The sequence below is a fragment of the Fukomys damarensis genome, unplaced genomic scaffold, assembly GCF_012274545.1.
Source record: "Fukomys damarensis isolate Sample0158 unplaced genomic scaffold, DMR_v1.0_HiC HiC_scaffold_17, whole genome shotgun sequence".
In the NCBI taxonomy this organism is placed as follows: domain Eukaryota; kingdom Metazoa; phylum Chordata; class Mammalia; order Rodentia; family Bathyergidae; genus Fukomys; species Fukomys damarensis.
The window spans coordinates 477,642-488,056 of NW_022900929.1; the positions used below are offsets into that span (position 1 = coordinate 477,642).

The window sequence follows — 10,415 nt, forward strand, 5'->3', positions numbered from 1 at the left end:
ATGTAAAGGTATAAATTTCCAATAATCAATGTCATTTTACTATAAACATGAAATGTACCAATAAAAATAAATAAATAAAGTAAAATAAATGAATCAAAATTATATCTCAAACAACACCCAGAGAAGCATAGGCTCACATACCTGTAAGAGTGGACAGGTTGCCTGGGGACTAAGTGATGTAAGGTCTGCCACCAACTGACACTTCTGATCATGTATAAGTGAGCCAAAGTGATACCTCTTCTAGGATGACCTGGGAATTTTTGAGCATTAGATTCAAATTTCACAGTTCACAACCGTGGCTATGCAAAGAGAAAAAAACAAAAGCAAGATGTTTGTCTAATTCAGCTTTCAAGTTCCCATTCTTTTCAGTGCGGCCAAACTTATTCTTGCCATTTGGGGAGCCATGTCATAGCTAAGATTTGATGGTTGAATAAAGACAGTAGCCATCTCTCCTGGGTCTCCTCACTGGAGGAGGGAGAAGAATCTCAGATCTGAGACTGCTTTCAGGATTACAGAGTGTGGGTGTCTCACTCAACATAATCAGATGTTAGTGGAGCAGAATGCCTGCTGTGTTCAGGACACATACAAAGTATTACATTTATAAGAGTCAGAATCTCAGCCTTCGCACAGCTTGCACTCTGTTAGGGGAGAAAAAGAGGTTAAAAACTAACCACACACCTCTAGAAATATAGAAGGATGTAAGGGAATGTGAAAAAGGAAATGAGAATGAGAAAAATATATAGATAGATAGATATATAGATATGACCCCTCAAATGAATACTACTAGTCTATAATAGAATTGTATACTAATAAAAACAAATAAAAATACCACATAAATAAATACTGAATTACAAATTTAGATGAATGCTAAGAGGTACAAAATCCTCCACTGAAGTTCCCAGAGGGACTTGACACAGGTGACCCTTCTTTCTTTGCTTCAGCTCTGGCCTCCTTTGAAAGACGCAAAGAAAACAGAATCAATAGGACTTGATGGAAGAGAATGTGTGGCTTTGTGCATGCTTTGGCCTTGTTCTTTGTCTGACCATGACAGAAATTGGCCAGAGCTCATCTAAGATGACCAAAGTTCCCATTATCCAAATCACAGGACTCCATCAAAACTGCCAGCTTCCCTCTAGGATTTTCTAAAAGACAGGAGCTTCTCATTACTCTCCTTATGTCATGTATCACTAGGATCTCTTGGGTTCTCCAGCTCAGTCAAGAACCAAGAGTTCCCGAGGGCAGAAGGGAACACAAGGCTAAGATCCACTGGACATGGGAGAAATTATCTACCATGGACACACTGAGATCTACATTCTACAATGTTTTCTCAACTGAGAATGTCGAGAAAAAGACATCGCACAGGGTGGGCGGGTGGAGAGGAGAAAGAGAGTGACAGAGACAGAGAGAGAGAGAGAGAGAGAGAGAGCGAGAGAGAGGCAGACACAGGGAGACAGAGAGAAACTTTTGTCAGATAATAATAGCTAAGTTTTTACTGTCCTGTGTACTTTACCCACATTAGCTGATATAGCACCTATCCTAGGAGAAAGGTATTATTATGATTGCAGAATCACAATTAAGCAAACTATACCCACCAAAATGAGTAATATTTATCTCTTCTCAATTTTTATTTTTTCATTAGTACATGTTTGCAGTACCTCATGAGGTACATGTGCATAATACATCTTAAATCTTCTTTCATCCCTTTACAATCTCCTCTCTTCCCTCTGCCACTATCTCTTGGTCCACTTCCAATTTGCAAGAGGTCTTTCTCCCTAGTTCCTATTATCAATTTTTTTTTTTTTTTGTACCTGGGATTGAATTTGGGTCCTTGCGCTTGTGAGGCAGGCAGCAGAACCACTGAGCTAAATCCCCGCCTATTATCAATTTTTTATTTTGCCCCTTTTTATATTTTGGATTTCCATTATAAGAGAAACCATGTGATAATCAAGCACATGTGTCTGGTTTACTTCACTTAATATTATGGTCTCATGGTGCATCTACTTTCTTACTAATGACTCTCAAGCTTTTCCTTCTTCATGGCAAAGGAGTTGCTCCACTGTGTATGAACACCACACTTTCTTATGCATTTATCTGCTGACTGACATACAGGCTACTTCCAAAAGTTAGCTGCTATGAATTCTTCTGGCATTGCATCAATTATAGATAGGACTCGGGTTTAAGTGGGCTGAATCTAAAGCCCGCAGCCTTAATCTTTCCCACATGTTCAGTCTCACCCACAACCACACAGGAATGGTTGGGGGATTGGTACCACAGTGCCAGCTTTCAGAATAAGAAGTGACTGGGGGCTCTACTCCTACACAAGATCAAGGTGAGGACAGCTAGAAAAATGACCTGCAGGGCCGAGGCAAGACAGGAGTCATCCCATCTGTCCCTTTACTCTGGAGGATAAGCCCTTCTGTGAATTTTAAGAAAAAGTGAGAAGACTTCAGCATCCCTGTTCACTTTCTACTCCACTCTGAAGAGTCTTTCCTGATAAATTAACCACTAACCTGTGTACACATCTACATCATAGTTTATAAAGTTCTTTTTTTCTTTTTATTGAGTTTATTGATACATTCCAGGTATACAGTACAGTTACATTCATTACTGGGATATTTTACCTTTACATGACAGGTCTTTGTTCTCATTTTTTTCCCCTTGTCCCTGCCCTCCCTTCACCCACTCCTCCCCTCCCCATCTACAAACACTTTATTTCCATTTTTTCATTTTCTCATATTTGTTTCTTTTCCCTTATTCCCTTTCCCCTACCCTTCCTATCTCTCTGAATGAATCCTCATGACAACTACATGAGGTAAGTGATTCTAGGATTATTTAAATCCCACATACATACAAGTCAAACCTATAGCCAGGGAAAAAATTTCCCCAAGCAATTAGACCAGGAAGCCAGAGCCCAGAACCAGATCTCGTGTTTCCAATTTGTGCTGCCACCATGCTCGCCTGATTAACAAGGAGCTTCATGAAAAACCTGATGGGTCATGTCAGCGTGACATTTGGGGAAATATTTGCTTCCACACCTCCCACAACACTCAGAATATAGCAGCAAACTGTGTGTGGTGGAGCACACTTGTATTCATAGCATGCTGAGAGGCTGAGGCAGGAGGATTACAAGTTCAAGTCCAGCCTGGACAACTTAGCAACTTAGAGGAAACACATCTCTAAAATTTTTTTGAAAGGCTGGGAATGTAGCTCCAAGTGAGGACCCTGGATTCAATCTCTATTGCCAAAAAATTGTAGTTAAATACTGCAGAAGTGTTGTGATCACAAAAACAATATGCATAGACCTCTCCCCATCACTAAATTCTGTGTTCACTGAACTCATGGTATGGGCAGAAAGACAAGTACTGCAAAGAGCTGTGACACCAGTTAAAAAGAAAGCATAATGTAAGGTCAGGAGTTTAGCTCAGTGGTTCTGCCATCTGCCTCAAAAGTGCAAGTACCCGAGTTCAATCCTCTTTACAGAAAAAAAAAAAAGAAATCAGAATGCAAATAATTACCCAATAAATAAAAGAGAAATCAGAGGATGTTAGGAAATTTTGAGAAAACCACAGCCAAAAACAACAAAACCGAGAAAGAATAACTGAGTGAACTAATAAGTGCCAATGCTGTTTGTCACAGGAGGTCAGTAGAGTCTGCACTGTTTCCACCCTCCCTATGGCAGTGATATCCTGATTTCTTTTGTATGGACCCACACTGGCCTTTTGTACAGAGTCCTGTGGTCAAACACTAATAAGAGCTCCAAAAATATAGACTTTCTGACTTCCTTCTGTTACTTAAATGCCTCCAACTTCTCTCAACATGCCCAAAATAAATTGTAACCCCCTAAGTGACAGTCAACATCAAATTTGATTGCACTATCACAGACAAAGGAGTCTTCTGAGGGAAAGTATTTAGGGCATTTCAGAGTGTGAGAATGGCCCAGTCTGATCATCACTGCTGATTTAGTTCATGGTATTTGAATATTAAAGAACACTTTAGATAACTGACTTATGAAAAGCATACTTTTCCTTTTTTTAAAAAATTTTTTTATTTTTTGGAGACTGGGAGATCCAAGGTCTGATAATTGGCATCTGACTAGAGTCCTCTTGTTGCATCCTTCCATAGAAAACATGCAAGAAGAGAATGGCTATGAGTGAGAGGGGGAAGGGAAGGTGAGGGATGAGACAGAGAGAGAGAGAGAGAGAGAGAGAGAGAGAGAGAATCATCCATTCATCGGTAACCCAGTCCTGCAATAACTGATCCTTCCTCTGATAAGAACATTAGTCTGTTTATGAGAACAGAACCCCTCAGGATCTAATCTCCTCTTAAAGCTTCTGCCTCTTAATCCTGCTGCATTGAGATTCAGTTTCCAACACATGAACTCGGAGCACATACTCAAATCATAGCTTAGTGTGTATGAATGTTAATTCTTGGTTGCATGGTGTAGTTACTGAACTATGCTTTTAACTGCAGCTAATAAGGTTGTTTTCAAATTATAAACTAGATCATGGAGCCTGTATTCCTGGGACTAAGGCTCACCCCTGGACCCTTGTTAGGAAGGCTGGGGCTGGGCAATGCCCCTGGATACATCACTGGGCTTTGCAGGAAGCACAGTGACATGTGTCATACGGCAGCATGTATTTGGAGTTTTTAAAATTATATGCAAGGGAAAACCACGTAACACAAAATTAATCTTTGCAAAGTGAACAAGATAGTGGGATTTTGTACACCGACAGTGGTATGCAAACACCACCTGTGTCTAGTATCAAAACATTCCTGGGCCGGGGATTTAGCTCATTGGTGACACTACCTGCCTTGCAGGTGAGAGAACCCGAGTTCAATTCCTGGTACCAAAAAAAGAAAAACAACAACAACATTCCTGACAATACTAAATGAAACTCTCCGTCTGTAAAATTGTTCCTCTGCACTGTCCTCCCTCCCATTAACTGGCAACAACCATAGTATTTCTGTCTCTATGGGAATAGTGATTCTGAGCACCTCACATAAACAAAGCCAGACACTATCTGCACACTTGTTTCAGGATTCTTTAACCAGCATGATGTTTTCAAGTGACATCCATGTTATATAGCATCCCTCAGTACTTCACTGCTATATGGCTAAATAACATTCCATTTCCAGTCCATGCTATAATATATCTATCCATGTGTTTTTGTCTCTTTCCTTGACTCTGGTACTAAATACCTGACGTCCACAATTTAAAGGAGGAGAAATTTATTTTGGCTTATAGCAACAGTCCATGGTTGGCTGGATCAAAAACAGAAGCACCATAGCAGAGAATAAGAGTAATTTCCTCATGTCATAGCAGCCAGCAGGTAAAGAGAGGAGGGAGAAGCTGATAAGGAAGGTGTACCCTTCCAGGTTACACCCTCAATATCTAGTTACTTTTCTCATTGTTGAAACAAAATACCCAACACACACAAGGATGGCTAAGGCTTTCTCAATTTTATTTATTCCTTCAAAGAACCACCTCTTCAATTCATTAATTTTTTGTATCATTCTCTTACTATATATTGCATCAATTTCTACTCTGATCTTTACAATTTCCTCCCCTGTATAAGCTTTGGATTTGTCTTGTTCTTCTTTTTCTAGAAGCATGAGGTTCAGCAGTAGGTTGTTTACTTGAGCTCCCTGTTTCCTAATATGGGCATTCATTGCTATCAATTTTCCTTGTAGGAATGCTTTTATCATGTTCCATATGTTTTATTGTCATTATCATTTACTTGTAGAAACTAATTTTTTAATTTCATCTATGACCTATTAGTTGTTTAAGAGGGTGTTTTTCAATTTCCATGTGATTGTGAAGTTCTTGTGGTTTCTTTTGCTATTAATCTCCAATTTCAATGTGCTATGGTCTGACAATATACAGGGATAACTTCAATTCCACTGTATTTATTTATGCATGTTCTATGAGCTACAAAGTGGTCTATTTTGGAGAACAACTCATGTACAGCTGAGAAGAATGTGTATTCTTATTTGGTGGAGTGGAACACTCTGTAGACATCTATTAAGTCCATTTGTTCAAAAGTTTGGTTCAATAAGAGACTTAGAATAGCAAAAGCCATTTTAGGCAACAGGCACATGGCACCAGGTGTAACAATTCCAATTTGAAACTATACTACAAAGCCACTGTGATAAAAGCAGTATGGTACTGGTAAAGAAATAGGCCTGAGGATCAGTGGAACAGACTGGAAGACACAAAAACAAATCCAGATGTATTCAGCTACCTCATCTTTGACAAAGGAGCTGACCATCCTCAGCGGAGGAAAGATAGCCTCTTTAATAAATGGTGTTGGAAAAACTGGATGTCAACCTGCCACAGTTTAAAATTAGACCCTTATCTTTCACCATGCACTACATTAAAATCCAAATGGATTAAAGATCTAAATATTAAAACAGAAACATTAAACTTGCTGGAAGGTAAGTTAGGCAGAACTCTGGAAGACATTGCTATAGGAAAAGACTTTATGAACAAATCCTCAGTAGCACGGGAACTAGCAGATAGAATCAACAACTGGGATCTTATCTTACTAAAAAGCTTCTGTACTTCAAAAGAAACCATCAGCAGAACTAAGAGACAATCTACAATGTCGCAAAAAATTTTTACCAGCTGTTCCTCAGACAAAGTACTATTATCAAGGATATATAAAGAACTCAAAACAGTCCCCCCAAATATAAAGACCCGATTCAAAAATGGGCATCCGAAATGAACAGACATTTCTCAGACAAAGAAGTAAAAGCAGCAAGAAAATATTTGAAAAAATGTTCCACATCACTGATCATTCAAGAGATGCAGATGAAAACAAGAGATACCTCAAAGAGCTGGGACTGGAGGTTCCATTTGATCCAGCCATCCTTCTGCTGGGTATCTTTCCAAGAGAACTAAAAGAATCATATCACAGAGAAGTATGTGCACCCATGTTTATAGCGGCACAGTTTGTAATAGCTAAATATTGGAAACAGCCTATTTGCCCATCCGTCGGAAACTGGATAAAGAAGTTGTGGTTTTTCTATAAAATGGAATATTACTCAGCCATAAAGAATGAGAAAATAGATTCATTCATAGGAAAATGGATACATATTGAAGATATACTCCTAAGTGAAATAAATAAGTCACACATGTGTAAATACCGAATAGTTTCCCTCGTGTGAATAATCTGCAACAATGCATAAGATTCTAATAAGATTGCTAACATTTAGAAATGGGAAGAAATGAGCTAAAGGTGTAGGGAAGGTGGGCTGGGTAGGAGAAGAGTAAAAATGGAAAAGAAAAAAATGTGAGAGAATGAAAAGATGAAAATAAAGTGTTTGTAGATGGGGAGGGGAGGAGGGGGTGAAGGGAGGACAGAGATAAGGGGAAAAAATGAGAATCAAGACTTGTCATGTAGAGGTACAAGATCCCAACAATGAATGTAACTGTACTGTATCCCTAAAATGTACCAATAAAATCAATTAAAGCTGAAAAAAAAAAAGAAAGAAAAAGTTTGGTTCAGTTCTACTATTTCATTGTTAATTTTTTTTGTCTAGTTCATCTATTTGTGACAGTGGGGTATTGAGGCCACCTACTATTGTATTCGTGATTTTTCATATCCTTTCATATTTGTTTTCTATAGTTAGTTTCACTAGTATTTGTTGCATTATGATTGTCATTTCTTCCTCTTGGATTGTTCCCTTTACAAAGTTGTAGTGACTTTCTTTGTCTCTCTCAATTAGTTTTGGTTTGAAATTCACTTCATCTGCAAATAGGATACCTACTCCTGCTTTTTTCTGGATTCCTGTCATTTGGAGTATTGTTTTCTATTCTTTGATTTTCAATATATGAATTTCTTTTTGAATTAAGTGTATTTCTTGCATGGAGCATATTGTTCAATCTGGCTTTCTCATTTTTTCCCCTTTTCTATTTGTTTTCTTGCCTTGCATGATGGCTTTATTCTGTTGGAGTTCATGGCTTTCTCATTTTTTCCCCTTTTCTATTTGTTTTCTTGCCTTGCATGATGGCTTTATTCTGTTGGAGTTCATGGAGTTGTAATACTCATTGCCTTTTTCTAGGATATTGTCTAGAATTTTTTGGAGTGCTTCTTTGGTATTCATGAAGTTCCTCAGGTGTTCTTTGTCGTGAAAACATCTTATTTCTCTATCAGTTTTGAGAGATACTTTTGCAGGATACCTCAATCTGGGTTGGAGGTCATTTTCTTTTAGGGTTTGAAATACTTCACTCCAGGCTCTTCCTGACTTGAGTATTTGTGTTGAGAAGTCTGCTGTGATTCTGATATTTCCTTTGCATGTGCTTTATTTCTTTTCTCTAACTGTTTTTAATAATTTGTTCTTCTTTTGAATTTCTGGAATCTTGATTATTATATGCCTGGGTGTTTTTTATCATGACTAGTTGGAATCCTATATGCCTCACTTAACTGTATGTCAAATTCTTTTTCCCTGCTTGAGGAGTTGTTGCCATTACTTTTGAACCACTGTTTTGTTTTGTTTTGTTTTGTTTTATGTTCTTTGCACTGTCTCCTGTGCTTCATTGACTCTGATCAATCTTATGTAATTCTTCTTTGCATCATCTAGCAGCTGTTTGATTGATTTCTTGTGGCCTTGCTATTTTTAAGAAATCTCTCTTTTCATGGTTGCTATGCACAAGCCTGTCTTCTATATCTGATATTCTGCCCTCACGTTGGTTCATTTTTCTGAGTATACTTTCAATGGAGTTATTAATCTCCTAGATATCTGTATCACAGATTCCATTTCTTTCCTATGCTGGGCATTTATGGTTTCCATCATGTTCCTGAACAACTTATTTTTTATGTGTAAAGGTGACAGATTAGTACTTACCATAATTTATCATTTTCTAAGGTGTGTTTGATGCTATTACTGATAATGATTGTATTACTCTGGCCCAGGTGATGTGATTGTCCTTGTCAGCTTTCCTGCTGAGTATACCAAAACTGAAATAGTCTAATTGTCATTACAAAAGTTTTCCCATTACTGTTTGTTCTGTACTTGTTTTTGTTCCTTCCTTCTCTTTTTCTTCTGTCTTCACTTCTGCCAAAGTTTGCATGATCTTCCTGTGTGCTTTAGCCCTGCTTCTAACCTTTGCCTTTCCTTCTATCTCTCTATCCCCCCAACTATTCTAAATCTCCTTCCTGGAGGGTAAATCTGCTATATTGAAGGGCTTATTTACTATAAACCTATTTCTGGTTGGTCCTTGATTCTGATATAGAACTGCAGGTCTAGTTCATGTAGTTAAAGGTGATAGGTTAATAGTTACCTCAATTTTATCATTTTTCTAAGCTGTGTTTGAGGCTGATTGTATTAGTTTGGCCAAGGTGATGTGATTGTTCAAGTTAGTTATCCTTCCTGGTATATCAAAACAAAGATTGCTGTTATTGCAGTGATTCTCGTTGGTCTCCCATTGGGCTCTAATTTTCCACAACAAGCCTCAGAGAGGCCCTCTCTCTGCTGCTCACCACTGTTCCATCTTCCAAAGCTCATAACAATGGCCTTTCTGACCCCCAGTGTCTCTCCAATGCAGATCCAGATCCCCATGTGGCACAGTGGCCCTTGCAGTCAGGGCAGGATGGGCCAAGGTCTCGCCCAGAATGTAAATAATTCCCAATAACTAAAAGAGAAATCAAAGGATGTTAGGAAATTTTGAGAAATCCACATGAAAAACAGCATTAACAAGACAGAAAAAAAAATAACTGAGTGAATTAATAAGTGCCAATGCTATTTGTTGCAAAAGGCCAGTAGAGTCTGCACTGTATCCCTCCTCCCTATGACAATGATATCCTGATTTGTTTTGTATGAACCCACATGGGCCTATGTGCAGAATCCTGAGCACAAACACTAATATGAGCCTCTGAAAACATGGGTCTTCTGTCCTCCCTCTGTTGCTTAAATGCCTCCAACTTCTCTCAATATGAACAAAATAAAATCTAACCCCCTAAGTGACAGTCAACCCAGGATTTGAATGCACTACTATAGACAGATGTGTCTTTGGAAGGAATGTAAACAGAGCATTTCAGGGTGTGAGAATGCCCCCGTCTGATCATCACTGCTGACTTAGTTCATGTTGTCTGAATATCAGAGAACACTTGAGACTATTAATTGATAAAGAACATACTGAAGTTTATTTATACATTTGGGGGAGTCTGGGAGATCCAAGGAATAATATTTGGCTAGACTCCTCTTGCTGCATCCTCCCATAGAAAACATGCAAGAGGAGAATAACTATGAGTGAGAGGGGCTGGGAGGGAAGAGGAGGGAGAGAAAAGCAGAGGTAGAGAGACAGAGAGACAGAGACAGAGAGAAAATGAGGGTGGGAGAGATGCATGGTGGAGAGAGAGAGAGAGAGAGAGAGAGAGAGGGAGGGAGGGGGGGGGGGAGAGAGACACATCCAC

At 38.7% G+C, this 10,415-nt stretch overlaps 1 protein-coding gene across 1 annotated transcript in view; it reads right to left on the reverse strand.

Annotated features, from left to right (window-relative positions):
- Positions 1–282: 282 nt before the first annotated feature.
- The window catches only part of Zscan25 (zinc finger and SCAN domain containing 25), a 54,897-nt gene continuing 44,764 nt past the window's right edge, over positions 283–10,415 (reverse strand). The window contains exon 8 of the transcript XR_004517653.1: positions 283–299. The gene's annotated coding sequence lies outside the window, so the exon portion shown is untranslated. The remainder of the gene's footprint in view (positions 300–10,415) is intronic.